Source organism: Dermacentor andersoni, chromosome 1 (genome assembly GCF_023375885.2).
Source record: "Dermacentor andersoni chromosome 1, qqDerAnde1_hic_scaffold, whole genome shotgun sequence".
Taxonomy (NCBI): Eukaryota; Metazoa; Arthropoda; class Arachnida; order Ixodida; family Ixodidae; genus Dermacentor; species Dermacentor andersoni.
Window position 1 is genome coordinate 179,847,563 of NC_092814.1, and position 15,963 is coordinate 179,863,525.

The window sequence follows — 15,963 nt, forward strand, 5'->3', positions numbered from 1 at the left end:
TTCCGGAGATGCATACAAAAATGCTAAAACGAAAAGAATGCATAGCATACCTGTAAACTCAAGCAGGCTAGGTGACTATTTGTCAACGTCCCCTTACGAAGAGGATTCCAATAAATCATCATCATCATCATCGTCGTCGTCGTCGTCGTCGTCGTCGTGGTCGTAGCCAATTTCGAGCATTTACCAGACCTTTGAGGTTTAGTTTCAGTCATGAAATAATTCCCTTCATAGTTTCCGATACTAACTTTAATGTGACCTGCTAAAACCATCTTGCGAACTAAGAGCGCAAGTTTATAGTGCAACTTTTATTTCCGGGAAATCAAAGCAGGTGATGAGCAATGGTAGTGCGCCTGTACCAGAACCAGCGGGGTTCTCGATTCAAACCCAACTAATGACTTTCTTTTCTCAAGTTGCCGGAGCGTTCGAGCGTGATGTTGCAGAGATAGCTGGAACCTGAGCTCATAAGTGCTTAGCGCAGTGAAGGAGGCGAAATGCGCTGCTAATAAAACTTGACTAGCGTTGCTAAATTCAGTGACGCTGTGCAAGTATTAACTGTCTCTGCAGTAACGATCATGCGCGGATAAATATGAAATGAAGCCGGCGAGAGCGTGTATGCGGTCGCTGCGAAGCCCGTGGCGTCTGCGACGCTGCTGGCCAGGGCTAGTGGAATGGCAGAGCCCTTCTTTTTGGGGGCAAAAGCGCAAAAGCATGGCGCCAATTGTTCCCCGGTAATTGCGTCCCTTCCTCGCCAAGGTGAGAGGCGGCGCGAGAGCGCACCCTTTCCTCCTCATAGCGGCCCCGCAAATTGATGGCGCGCGCGCGCGCGAGCCGCTTCTAGCCGAGCGGGCGCGTGGCGCGAATCCTACGCCAGCAGATACGGCGCGAGCGAGGGCACAAAGTTTGCGGAGAAAGGAGAGAGGGGGTGGGGAGAGGTAGAGTCCGCTTTAAAGCACAAACTAGGAAACAAACCCGGGGACATCGCGCGCTGGAAGCGTGGGGGAGATAGCCGCCGTGCCTGGCTCTTTCCTAATTAGAAAGACATAATTTCCCAGGCCGCTTGCGGTGAAAATTTTATTCAAACAGAGACAAGCAGCGACGTAAGCCGCCAGCGGGCGAGGGACGAACAAGCGGGGAGGAAAGATGGCCGGGAAAGGAGCGAAAAAGCGAGAGGGTCGCATGGGGTGGAGGGGGAGGTTGACGCCGCGGCGGCAGTGCGCGTGCGGTGGGCTTACGGCGCACGCGCACGAGCGAGCCGCGCGCGGGCTCTGCGAGGAGCGACGCTGGGCGAAATTTAATTAACGTTGGAATGGAACCAGGCTCAACAACGATACCCTTTCTCTGCTCCTCTCCTGGTTCAGTATTCGTTTTTGTGTGTGCCGGCGCGCCGCATTCTCCTCGAGTTCGCCCGAGCGCAAACTCCCAAAGCCCGCTCGCCACCCACCTCCTGCCGCCTTGCGCACCCGCGCATCACCAACGGCGCGATAAGAACAACAGAGAAAACGCACCAGGGTCTCCACAACTGCAAATGGGCACGGGAGGGGAACAAACGTTTATTTACTATTTGGTTTCGCGAATTCGGCAAGCGCGCACAAACATCGCAGGAAGAGGTAGGTGAGAGGCGGGGGACGACGAAGCAAGATGCGACAAGTTTTTGCTCGACGCCGTTGCTGCCGGGGCTCTGCGCGTGCGAGCGCCACCGGATTCGAGCAGCGGAGACGTCCCTAACCCCATCCTCCGCGGCGACCGAGACAAAAAAAAATATATATATATATAAAACAAAAAATCGTTATCTTTGGTGCCCCTCCACCCTCTACCCGCCACCCCCGCATCGTCGTTTCCCCGACCGTGCGCGTTAGCTGTTCTTCGGCGTCCCCTTTTCTTCGCCGTGGAGGGCGCCCGCTATCCGCTAACTTTGTCTAACCCGCGGTCCTAAAACAGAGCTCGGCAAGCCCGCTAATGAGAGAAGCCGGCGCGCCGCCGCAGGACGGCGCCGCTAGCGTCGCATTGTTTGCGGCACAACGCCACTGCTGTGGGGGAAGGGAACGGCGACACGTGGCCCTCCGAGGGAACGGGGCGGGAGAGAATCGCCCGGCCGCGTGCATATTAATTATTGCGCTTCTCATCATCATCTATCATTAGCGCTTTATTCTTGCCGCCGACGCATCGTGTATTCCATTAGTTTCGGCGCCGAGCGCGCGTGTGTCTGTGCGTGTGTGCCCAGCGCATGTGTCGGTTTACATCTGCGCGGCGTAATATGGCACCGCGATGTGCCCACACCGCTCCGGTGGGTGCCGCCGAGCGCGCTGCCGCGCAACTCCGTGCTCCACGTCGTCGTGCTACTTCTTCGCTGAGTTCGTTTGCCAAACGAAACCAGCCGCGTTCCGACCACCGGGGAAATAAAACTACAATTGCTACAATGCCGCGCGTTGCTGCAAGGTAGCACAGCGATGAGTTTCGCGTGGCCCCAGCCGCGCGGCGGCCTACATGCCAGCGCGGCGGAGGCGGGCGCTCGACTCACGAAGTGACCCGGTTAACGGTGAGACTTAATGAGCGCGAGCCAGGCGGCTTGCGAAATGTAAATCGCGTGATCGCAACTGCTCGGGCGCGTCCATGTTTACGCGCCAGGTTTGCTGCCGCGTGCTCACGAATCGACCATGGGACGCTGTTTTCGCTGTCGTCGCGCAACCGAAATTCTGCGACCAGTCAGCTCGCTACGATACAACGGAAGCATTCGATCATCCGTTAACACAACGTCCGACAGCGTCGTCATTGACTTGACAGAGGCGTGCCAGAGTTTCGGATCGATGGATATAAAACGGAGTGAAATCTGTTTTCGCTTTAGCAGCAGCATCGCCAAGGTCCTGTTACTCTAAGTGTGATAACTAAATGGTAAAGTCAATTACATTCTATGTTTCAGACACCGAAACCATTTTGCATGTCAATAGCATATGTACACTAGAGTGTTCGTCTTATACTACTTGTTCTTACTATAAAGAATTCAAACGCCTCGCTGAGTAATGCATCACCGACGACAGCAATAATTCCAGCCACGCATTTCTGTCTTAGAAGAATCATATTTCGTGCTCTTTCAAAGCTATAAATTCTGCATCTGTGTAGAACACACTCAAATTTGTTTCATTGGCCTTTGTTTGCCCAGTGGACGCTAGGTACAAACATCCACGTGGGGACTTAGTTGGCCTTGACGTACTACGAGGTATGAGCCCTGCCTTAATAAATCGATATCAGCGGCCCTCACGTGCATGCGCGAGCTTTAGGCGTTAGCATTAGGAGTGTCAAAGTGGAAAAAAAGATTTGGTCTCAAATCTACGCTCTGAAGGTGGTTGGACAGCGAAGCTTTAAATGACAACTAGAATGAGTACCCATTCCGACGTAGCTTGAAATAGCGACATTCACAGTAGCGACATTCACAAGCATTTTATATAATTATTATCCAAAGACACGTCCACGGCCTGTAACTCAATTGACTTGCGTCGCTACTTAGTGCACCTACAGGGGACCAGAGAGACAAATAAAATAAATAAATTATTGGGTTTTACGCGCCAAAACCACTTTCTGTTTATGAGGCACGCCGTAGTGGAGGACTCCGGAAATTTCGACCACCTGGCATTCTTTAACGTGCACCTAAATCTAAGTACACGGGTGTTTTTGCCTTTCACCCCCATCGAAATTCGGCCACCGTGGCCGGGATTCGATCCCGCGACCTCGTGCTCGGGCCCAGAGAGAAGCGGAATCCACTTAACCACACCTTCCCCGCGCCCCATATGCACGCTCATCTTCAGGAGTCCTCACGACACGTGACCTTCCCATAGCACTCATCATCATCATTATCATCATCATCATCAGCAGCAGCAGCAGCAGCCTGGTTATGCCCACTGCAGGGCAAAGGCCTCTCCCATACTTCTCCTACTACCCCGATCATGTACTAATTGTGGCCATGTTGTCCCTGCAAACTTCTTAACCTCATCCGCCCACCTAACTTTCTGCCACCCTCTGCTACGCTTTCCTTCCCTTGGAATCCATTCCGTAACTCTTAATGACCATTGGTTATCTTCCCTCCTCATTACGTGTCCTGCCCATGCCCATTTATTTTTCTTGATTTCAACTAAGAAATCATTAACTCGCGTTTGTTCCCTCACCCAATCTGCTCTTTTCTTATCCCTTAACGTTACACCTATCATTTTTCTTTCCATAGCTCGTTGCGTCGTCCTCAATTTAAGTAGAACCCTCTTCGTAAGCCTCCAGGTTTCTGCCTCGTACGTGAGTACTGATAAGACACAGCTGCTATAAACTTTTCTCTTGAGGGATAATGGCAACCTGCTGTTCATGATCTGAGAATGCCTGCCAAACGCACCCCAGCCCATTCTTATTCTTCTGATTATTTCAGTCTCATGATCCGGATCCGCAGTCACTACCTGTCCTAAGTAGATGTATTCCCTTACCACTTCCAGTGCCTCACTACCTATTGTAAACTGCTGTTCCCTTCCGAGACTGTTAAACATTACTTTAGTTTTCTGCAGATTAATTTTTAGACCCACCCTTCGGCTTTGCCTCTCCAGGTCAGTGAGCATGCATTGCAGTTGGTCCCCTGAGTTACTAAGCAAGGCAATATCATCAGCGAATCGCAAGTTACTAAGGTATTCTCCATTAACTCTTATCCCCAATTCTTCCCAATCCAGGTCTCTGAATACCTCCTGTAAATACGCTGTGAATAGCATCGGAGAGACCGTATCTCCCTGCCTGACGCCTTTCTTTATTAGGATTTTGTTGCTTTCTTTATGGAGGACTACGGTGGCTGTGGAGCCGCTATAGATATCTTTCAGTATTTTTACATACGGCTCGTCTACACCCTGATTCCGCAATGCCTCCGTGACTGCTGAGGTTTCGACTGAATCAAACGCTTTCTCGTAATCAACGAAAGCTATATATAAAGGTTGGTGATATGCCGCACATTTTTCTATCACCTGATTGATAGTGTGAATATGGTCTATTGTTGAGTAGCCTCTACGGAATCCTGCCTGGTCCTTTGGTTGACGGAAGTCTAAGGTGTTCCTGATTCTATTTGCAATTACCTTAGTAAATACCTTGCAGGCAACGGACAGTAAACTGATCGGTCTATAATTTTTCAGGTCTTTGGCGTCCCCTTTCTTATGGATTAGGATTATGTTAGCGTTATTCCAAGATTCCGGTACGCTCGAAGTCATGAGGCATTGCGTATACAGGGTGGCCAGTTTCTCTAGAACAATCTGCTCACCATCCTTCAACAAATCTGCTGTTACCTGATCCTCCCCAGCTGCCTTCCCCATTTGCATAGCTCCCAAGGCTTTCTTTACTTCTTCCGGTGTTACCTGTGGGATTTCGAATTCCTCTAGACTGTTCTCTCTTCCATTATCGTTGTGGGTGCCACTGGTACTGTATAAATCTCTATAGAACTCCTCAGCCACTTGAACTATCTCATCCATATTAGTAATGATATTGCCGGCTTTGTCTCTTAACACATAAATGCATACATCTGATTCTTGCCAATTCCTAGTTTCTTCTTCACTGCTTTTAGGCTTCCTCCGTTCCTGAGAGCATGTTCAATTCTATCCATATTATACTTCCTTATGTCAGCTGTCTTACGCTTGTTGATTAACTTCGAAAGTTTTGCCAGTTCTATTCTAGCTGTAGGGTTACAGGCTTTCATACATTGGCGTTTCTTGATCAGATCTTTCGTCTCCTGCGATAGCTTACTGGTATCCTGTCTAACGGAGTAACCACCGACTTCTATTGCACACTCATTAATGATGCCCACAAGATTGTCGTTCATTGCTTCAACACTAAGGTCCTCTTCCTGAGTTAAAGTCGAATACCTGTTTTGTAGCTTGATTTGGAATTCCTCTATTTTCCCTCTTACCGCTAACTCATTGATCGACTTCTTATGCACCAGTTGCTTCCGTTCCCTCCTCAGGTCTAGGCTAATTCGAGTTCTTACCATCCTATGGTCACTGCAGCGCACCTTGCTGAGCACGTCCACATCTTGTATGATGCCAGGGTTAGTACAGAGTATGAAGTCGATTTCATATCTAGTCTCGCCGTTCGGGCTCCTCCACGTCCACTTTCGGCTATCTCGCTTGCGGAAGAAGGTATTTATTATCCGCATATTATTCTGTTCCGCAAACTCTACTAATAACTCTCCCCTGCTATTCCTAGTGCCTATGCCATATTCCCCCACTGCCTTGTCTCCAGCTTGCTTCTTGCCTACCTTGGCATTGAAGTCGCCCATCAGTATACTGTATTTTGTTTTGACTTTACCCATCGCCGATTCCACGTTTTCATAGAAGCTTTCGACTTCCTGGTCATCATGATTGAATGTAGGGGCGTAGACCTGTACAACCTTCATTTTGTACCTCTTATTAAGTTTCACAACAAGACTTGCCACCCTCTCGTTAATGCTATAGAATTCCTGTATGTTACCAGCTATGTTCTTATTAACCAGGAATGCGACTCCTAGTTCTCGTCTCTCCGCTAAGCCCCGGTAGCACAGGACGTGCCCGCTTTTTAGCACTGTATATGCTTCTTTTGGCCTCCTAACTTCACTGAGCCCTATTATATCCCATTTACTGCCCTCTAACACGAAGGTATTTCGCCCTCATCAGCAGCAGTCCTTGGTATAGTTATTCTGGCGGCTAGCTTCCCACGCTATGCGTGCCGCCATCGCACCTGGTTAAGCTTTTCCTAGACGCTAGAGCTATGCTTTGTCCGCGCAACCTTGAGCGATCGGAAAGCGCGTTTCCCCCTCTTGGCCGGCGGAGAAGGGAGGCTTCGTTCCGGCCGCGAAGCTCTCCACATCTCTGTAAGGTGCCTTGTGGATGCCTCGTGCTGAAGATGCCCTCTCGGTGAGCGCATATTTCACCCCTCATCTTTTAAGAGGTTCAATACATACAAGCATTTGTCTAGCAAACCAGATTTTTTTTTTTTTCAAGGGAATTTTCCACGTCTCAGTAATTTCTCTCGTCGTATTCGAGTGCTGATTGCCGTGTTATAGTTTGTTAACGAAGCTTTCCCTCAAGTCTAAATATTTTAAGGCAGTTTTCCTAGCCTCTAAAGCCGCTCGAGTTCGCTCTTCTCCTTGAGCGGCCATTCTTCCTAGAAAGTATGCCTTCCAACTACTCGACTATCCGAAAACCGACTATCGCGGACAACATGAGTCTCTTTCCACGTAAGTGTGAGGCTCGGAGGAGGAGCTGTGGCGCTTGAAAGTAGCCTGGGGCCTGACGAACCAACCGACTGAGCTATCTTTCCGCGCAACATCGAAGGGTCACGAGTTCAAATCACCTGTTATGTTCCTTTTTTTTTTCCGCCCCGTTTTCTTTCTTTTTTTGTTCTTTCTTTTAATGTCTTTTCCTTTATTTTATCACTGTACGGGAACCCTCCTAAAAAAAAATATATATATATATATATATATATATATATATATATATATATATATATATATATATATATATATATATATATATATATATCTTCAAATATGTATGGCCTCACACTCACATGTGCAGGTCATAAATACCAGGTTCTCTAGCCGAGTGCCATCCATGCGGTATAACCGAGCTCAGATTGGTCCACCTTGACTGACCAAATAGGGCACCACTGTAGGTTAAATGAGGCGTACAACTCCTGCGGGACCCGCCGTGGTTGCTCAGTGGTTATGGTGTTAGACTGCTGAGCACGAGGTCGCGGGATCGGACGCCGACCACGGCGGCCGCATTTCGATGGGGGCGAAATGCGAAAACACCCGTGTACTTAGAATTAGGTGCACGTTAAAGAACCCCAGGTGGTCGAAATTTTCGGAGTCCTCCACTACGGCGTGCATAATCAGAAAGTGGTTTTGTCACGTACAACCCCATAAATTAATTTTTAATTTAACTCCTACGGGGACGGTAGAGTATCCGTCTCCAGTGCAAGAGGACCGTGATTCAAATCCCGGTGCCGCGCTATTCTCCACCGGAAAATACAAAAAAAAAAACCGTGTGTTGAGAAAATTGCACAAACAGGCCTGGAGTGCGGCCTGATCCCGGTGACCAGAACCGGTAACGCACTCTCTCACCAGAGCAGGATTGGCCACCCTGGTGCAGTACTTGGCCACAACCTCCTATATGAATACAACAATCGAACCCCGGCCCTCAGTCCCCAGCAGCCGCGAAGCAACTGACCACGGCGGCGGTCAGATCTGTGACGCTGCAGAGGGTGCTAAGAATACCTGGCTCCGGACAGGCCGCCATTGGAATCTGAACCTGGCAACGTTTAACGTTAGAACGCTATCTAGTGAGGCGAGTCTAGCAGTGTTATTGGAGGAATTAGAGGGTAGTGTAGGAATCGCACCACTGGCACGAGTTGTTGGGGTCTCGGTGCTGACGCCCGTTATTGCCAATGGGCCGCAAGCCCCAAAGGTAGCGTTGGCCTGGCGGCCTGGGGCACTGGAAGCATCCGAAGGTCCCGGCAAAGCATGAGAAGACTGGTAACAGAACAACTTGTTTATTCTAACATAGCAAAAGAGCGGCCGGTCAGTTCGACCGAAGTGGAGAGACGGGAGAGCACGTAACTCAACAGTACAAATCGGAGCCTCTCTCCTGGCGTCCGGGGGCAGCTGCTCTTATACTCTCGGCGTCGCGGTCCAAAAGGGAAGGTCACGGGATGAAGGTCACGGGATGAAGGTCACGGGACGGCGGAGCATGAGCCCACGACGGCGCGCACGGTCGAGCCGAGAGACCTGCTGAACCGAGTGTAGTGACGCATCGCCAACCCTCACTTGGGGAGCTCCGCTCCCTGGCTGCCGCGCTTTGACAAGCGTGGGCACACACACACACACGCACACACGAAGACACGTGGCACTGAAACACGCCTGGACACGCTTGGCGGGTAGGCGTTTCGGCGGCGTCGAACGGGCCAAAATGTCCGCCGCTTTGAACAAAGCCCCGGCGTCCGTTGCATCCGCGCCGGCATTACCGCGCGTTGTAGGCGAAACGTAACAGTAGTAAATGGGATATAATAGCGCTCAGTGAGGTTAGGAGGACAAAAGAAGCATATACAGTGCTAAAAAGCGGGCATGTACTGTGTTACCGGGGCTTAGCGGAGAGACGAGAACTAGGAGTCGGATTCCTGATTAATAAGGAAATAGCTGGTAACATACAGGAATTCTATAGCATTAACGAGAGGGTGGCATGTCTTGTTGTGAAACTTAATAAGAGGTACAAAATGAAGGTTGTACAGGTCTACGCTCCTACATCTAGTCATGATGACCAGGAAGTCGAAAGCTTTTATGAAGACGTAGAATCGGCGATGGGTAAAGTCAAAACAAAATACACTATACTGATGGGCGACTTCAATGCCAGGGTAGGCAAGAAGCAGGCTGGAGACAAGTCAGTGGGGGAATATGGCATAGGCTCTAGGAATAGCAGAGGAGAATTATTAGTAGAGTTTGCAGAACAGAATAATATGCGTATAATGAATACCTTTTTCCGCAAGCGGGTTAGCCGAAAGTGGACGTGGAGGAGCCCGAATGGTGAGACTAGAAATGAAATCGACTTCATACTCTGCGCGAACCCTGGCATCATTCAAGATGTAGACGTGCTCGGCAAGGTACGCTGCAGTGACCACAGGATGGTAAGAACTCGAATTAGCCTAGACTTGAGGAGGGAACGAAAGAAACTGGTACACAAGAAGCCAATCAATGAGTTAGCCGTAAGAGGGAAACTAGAGGAATTCCGGATCAAACTACAGAACAGGTATTCGGCTTTAACTCAGGAAGAGGACCTTAGTGTTGAAGCAATGAACGACAATCTCATGGGCATCATCAAGGAGTGCGCAATAGAAGTCGGTGGTAACGCCGTTAGACAGGAAACCAGTAAGCTATTGCAGGAGACGAAAGATCTGATCAAGAAACGCCAATGTATGAAAGCCTCTAATCCTACAGCTAGAATAGAACTGGCAGAACTTTCTAAGTTAATCAACAAGCGTAAGACAGCGGACATCAGGAACTATAATATGGATAGAATTGAACAGGCTCTCAGGAACGGAGGAAGCCTAAAAACAGTGAAGAAGAAACTAGGAATAGGCAAGAATCAGATGTGTGCGTTAAGAGACAAAGCCGGCAATATCGTTACTAATATGGACGAGATAGTTCAAGTGGCTGAGGAGTTCTATAGAGATTTATACAGTACCAGTGGCACCCACGACGATAGTGGAAGAGAGAATAGCCTAGAGGAATTCGAAATCCCACAGGTAACGCCAGAAGAAGTAAAGAAAGCCTTAGGAGCTATGCAAAGGGGGAAGGCAGCTGGGGAGGATCAGGTAACAGCAGATTTGTTGAAGGATGGTGGTCAGATTGTTCTAGAGAAACTGGCCACCCTGTATACGCAATGCCTCATAACCTCGAGCGTACCGGAATCTTGGAAGAACGCTAACATAATCCTAATCCATAAGAAAGGGGACGCCAAAGACTTGAAAAATTATAGACCGATCAGCTTACTGTCCGTTGCCTACAAAGTATTTACTAAGGTAATCGCAAATAGAATCAGGAACACCTTAGACTTCTGTCAACCAAAGGACCAGGCAGGATTCCGTAATGGCTACTCAACAATAGACCATATTCACACTATCAATCAAGTGATAGAGAAATGTGCAGAATATAACCAACCCTTATATATAGCTTTCATTGATTACGAGAAAGCGTTTGATTCAGTCGAAACCTCAGCAGTGTTACGTTTCGCCTACAACGCGCGGTAATGCCGGCGCGGATGCAACGGACGCCGGGGCTTTGTTCAAAGCGGCGGACATTTTGGCCCGTCCGACGCCGCCGCGACGCCTACCCGCCAAGCGTGTCCAGGCGTGTTTCAGTGCCACGTGTCTTCGTGTGTGCGTGTGTGTGTGTGTGCCCTCGCTTGTCAAAGCGCGGCAGCCGGGGAGCGGAGTTCCCCGAATGAGGAGCCTGGAGGTCTCTCGGCTCAACCGCTCGCGCCGTCGTGGGCCCCTGCTGCGCCGTCCCGTGACCTTCATCCCGTGACCTTCCCTCCTTCCCTTTTGGACCGCGACGCCGAGAGTATAAGAGCAGCTGCCCCCGGACGCCAAGGGGGAGGCTCCGATTTGTACTGTTGAGTTACGTGCTCTCCCGTCTCTCCACTCCGGTCGACCTGACCGGCCGCTCTTTTGCTATGTTAGAATAAACAAGTTGTTCTGTTACCAGTCTTCTCATGCTTTGCCGGGACCTTCGGATGCTTCCAGTGCCCCAGGCCGCCAGGCCAACGCTACCCTTGGGGCTTGCGACCCATTGGCAATAACGGGCGTCAGCACCGAGACCCCAACAACTCGTGCCAGCGGTACGATTACAACATCTGGTTGCCAGCGGTGAGATCGCGACAACGGAGGCCAGCAGCGAAGAGATGCGGTTGACTGTATGCTGAGCAGCTCAACGACCATCCGGGAGCAGCGCAACGAGCCCTGTGTGATGACTGGTTGCCTGCAGCGGAACGACTGCGCTGAAGTCTTGGCTGCGAGGTTTGGTGAGTGCGGGACTTTCTTCTTCTGAGTTTTGCCAGGCTTTTGTTAGTGTTAGAAACAGAGCTGGTAATTGGGGTTGTCGTTGCTGCCGGGTTAGTTTGCGGCAAGACAATAGTAGGCAGTAGAGAAAGCAGCATTCAGAGCAGCCATGGATTTGAAGTCGTTGCGCAAACCGAAATTGCTGGAGCTTGCGAGAGAGTTGGGTCTGGATGTCTCAGACAAACTCAGAAAACCAGAACTGCTAAGGGCTATTCTTGAGTTAGAAGCTGAGGATGACGAGCTGTCGGAATGCCTTGAGACCATTGAGGAGAGGGAGGAGCAAAAAGAGAAACAGGAGCGCGAACTTAAAGAACAGAAAGAGAAAGATGAGCGTGAACGTAAAGAGCAACAAGAGAAAGAAAGAGAGCGCGACCGTCAACACGCTTTGGAAATGAAGCGTCTCGAGCTAGAAATGGAACGCGCTCGTAATGGAAGTCAGGCACACGGTGCAGGAGAACGAGTATTGTTCAAAATGACTGACCTGATGCGGCCGTTTAAGCTTGGAGAGGACATTGGTTTGTTCCTGGTTAACTTTGAGCGAACGTGCGAGAAGCAGGGGTTCTCTCGGGAAACGTGGCCACAGCGCTTGCTCACTTTGCTACCCGGCGAGGCGGCCGACGTAGTCGCTCGCTTGGAGAGAGAGGGGGCAGAGGATTTCGACAAAGTGAAATCGAGTCTGCTAAAAAAGTACCGGCTGTCAGCGGAGGCGTTCCGTCGGAAGTTTCGGGAAAATGAGAAAGGCAAAAGCGAGTCATATACAGAGTTTGCGTACAGGCTTATGTCAAACATGCAGGAGTGGCTCAAAGAAGAGAAAGCGTTTGGTGACCACGAGAAAGTTCTGCAGTGTTTCGGGCTAGAACAGTTTTATAGTCGGTTACCTGAGAACGTGCGGTACTGGGTCTTGGATAGGCCAGACGTTAGTACGGTGGCTAGAGCCGCTGAGTTAGCCGAGGAGTTTGTGACGCGTCGGGCTCGTGGAGCTAAGGACGGTCAAAAGGGTGAATTTGGCTCCAAGTTTGAGAGGCCAAAGTTCACGCCCATGAGAGCAAAGGGGGACACACGTAGTTCGGATGCGAGTGAAAGCAGTCCGACCGAACGTAAGGAGACGGCGGCAACCGAAGCCGAACGCAGAAAGCGGTTCGAGACGAGGCAAGCGCGCGTTTGTTATACGTGCCAGAAGCCGGGTCACTTTTCGGCGCAGTGTCCAGAAACAAAAACACAAGTCGTGTTTTTGTCTATATGCAGCACTGACGAGAACATGAAGCTTCTCGAGCCTTACATGCGAGACCTCCTCGTGAACGGGAAAGAGTGCCGAGTGCTTCGCGATTCCGCAGCTACAATGGATGTAGTTCACCCCTCTTACGTAGAACCCGAAATGTTCACGGGCGAGTGCGCATGGATCAAGCAAGCAGTGGAAGCTCATAGCGTGTGTCTGCCGGTAGCAAAAGTGCTTATTGAAGGACCTTTCGGAGCACTTGAGACGGAGGCCGCAGTGTCATCTATGCTGCCCCCCCAGTACCCGTACTTATTTTCAAACAGGTCCGATCACCTCCTGCGCGAGAAGGGGCTTTTGTTTGGTGAGGCTAGCGTTCAGGCCTTAACCAGATCGAAGGTTCGGGAGCTCGCTGCAAAGGCGGTAGTTGCGGGGCCGACGTTGTTGAACGATGAGAAAGGGTCAGAGGCGCAGCAAGCTGGTATTCAGAGCACGCCCGAACTGAATAAAATTGAGCCTGTAGCGTTAAAGGCACCAGATACTGGAGAGGAAAATCCCGACACAGGAAAGTTAGAAGAGCTGTCTCCAGATTTGCTCATCGCGCCTACGTCAGACGGACTTAACAGGTTGCTAAAAGTCAGCCGGTCGGCTTTGATAGCCGAGCAAAAGAAGGATGGCAGCCTAGAAAACATACGCTGCATTATCAAGGAAGGTATCGCCAAGAAAAATGCTCGCTTTGTGGAAAGAGGTGGGGTCCTGTACCGGAAGTATCTAGACCGCAGAGGAGTGGAGTTCGATCAGCTGATCGTGCCTCAATGCTATCGTCAGGATCTGTTGCGCTTGTCGCATGGGGGTTCGTGGTCCGGACACCTAGGAGTTAAGAAAACTAAGGACCGTCTCTTGCAGGAGTACTATTGGCCAGGGTGTTTTCGGGACGCAGACCACTTTGTGAAGACATGCGACACCTGTCAGCGGGTGGGCAAGCCAGGGGACAAATCGAGGGCGCCGTTGAAGTTGGTACCTATCATTACGGAGCCTTTTAGACGGCTCGTTATTGATACAGTGGGACCTCTGCCGGTAACAGCCACGGGGTACCGACACATTTTGACTGTGATCTGCCCAGCGACAAAGTTCCCTGAAGCAGTGCCGCTTAAAGAACTCAGCTCAGTTGAGATAGTCAATGCACTACTGTCCATATTTGCGCGAGTTGGTTTTCCTGCAGAAATCCAGTCAGATCAGGGTACAGTGTTTACTAGCGCTTTGACGACAGCCTTTCTCGAAAGGTGCGGGGTAAGGCTGTTACACAGCTCAGTGCACCACCCCCAGTCGAATTCCGTTGAGAAGCTCCACTCCGTCATGAAGCGCGTGTTGAGAGCATTGTGTTTTGAACATCAAACTGACTGGGAGCTGTGTCTGCCTGGAGTGATGTTTGCATTAAGGACCGCGCCGCATGCGGCTACGGGGTTCTCGCCAGCTGAGCTGGTGTACGGTCGCTCGCTGCGATCTCCGCTTCGCATGCTTCGAGAATCATGGGAAGGCAGGGGCGACGACCCAGTCGTGGTAGAGTACGTGCTTAAGCTCCTCGAACGCTTAAGAAGGGCACAGGAGTTGTCAGGTGAAGCAATGGCAGAGGCCCAGCAGAGGGCCAAGGTTTATTATGATCGGACAGCCAGGGCCCGTCGTTTTGAGGTGGGCGATGAGGTCATGATATTGCGCACATCGCTAAAGAACAAACTCGACGTGCAGTGGGAGGGCCCAGCACGGATTGTTCAAAAACTGTCGGACGTTAACTACGTGGTGAGTCTGCCAGGAAAGCGGAAAGCACAGCAAGTTTACCACTGTAATCTGCTCAAACCCTATAAGCAACGGGAAGCAGTGGTGTGCATGATGGTAAACGTGCCCGAAGAGCTTCCGGTCGAGCTTCCGGGACTAGGCTCAGTGACGAACAGGAAAGACACCGATCAAGTCATTAGTGACTTAATAAGTAAAGCATCGCTGTCGCCTGAGCAGAAAACAGAACTACACCAGCTCTTACAAGAGTTTCAAGGTCTGTTCTCTGAGAGGCCTGGTAGGACTTCTGTCCTTACTCATGACATAGAACTTACCTCCCCAGAGCCAGTACGATCCAAGGCGTACCGGGTGTCACCCCGCCAGAGCGATATTATGGAGGCTGAGGTAAAGAAAATGCTACAGCTCGGTGTTATTGAAGCGGGTGAGAGTGATTATACCTCCCCTTTGATTTTAGTTGAGGTACCGGGCAAGGAACCTCGTCCTTGCGTCGACTACCGCAGGCTTAATTCCATCACTAAGGATCAAATTTATCCGATCCCTAACATCGAGGAGCGCCTTGAGAGAGTGAGTAGCGCTCAGTTTATTTCCACCCTAGATCTTGTCAGGGGTTATTGGCAGGTTCCACTTACAGAAGAGGCTAGTAGGTATGCGGCGTTCATTTCACCAATGGGGACATTCCGTCCTAAAGTTTTGAGTTTTGGTTTGAGGAACGCGCCATACTGCTTTTCTAGCCTCATGGATAAAGTGTTGCGGGGACAGCAAGAATTCGCTTTACCGTATCTAGACGACGTAGCGATATTCTCCGCATCCTGGCCTGAGCATATGGCCCACTTGCGGGCAGTGCTAACCCGCCTGCGCGATGCGGGCTTGACAGTCAAAGCTCCCAAGTGCCAGTTAGCACAGGCCGAGGTTGTCTACCTCGGACACGTGATTGGTCGGGGTCGTCGCCGCCCCTCTGAAATAAAAGTGGCCGCTGTGCGAGACTTCCCGCAACCGCGCACGAAGACCGATATTCGGTCGTTCTTAGGTGTCGCCGGCTACTATCAGAGGTACATCCCCAGGTACTCTGATATCGCGGCTCCCTTGACGGATGCTCTAAGAAAGACAGAGCCGCAAACAGTCGTCTGGGATGAGACGAAGGAAAGAGCTTTTAGCGCCCTAAAGAGCGCCCTAACAAGCCAGCCTGTGCTACGATCGCCCGACTACACAAAAGGGTTCGTTGTTCAGTGTGATGCTAGTGAGCGAGGCATGGGCGTTGTACTGTGCCAACGGGAAAATGGAGAAGTAGAACACCCCGTCCTGTATGCTAGTCGTAAGCTGACCAGTCGTGAGCAGGCGTATAGCGCCACCGAGAAAGAGTGTGC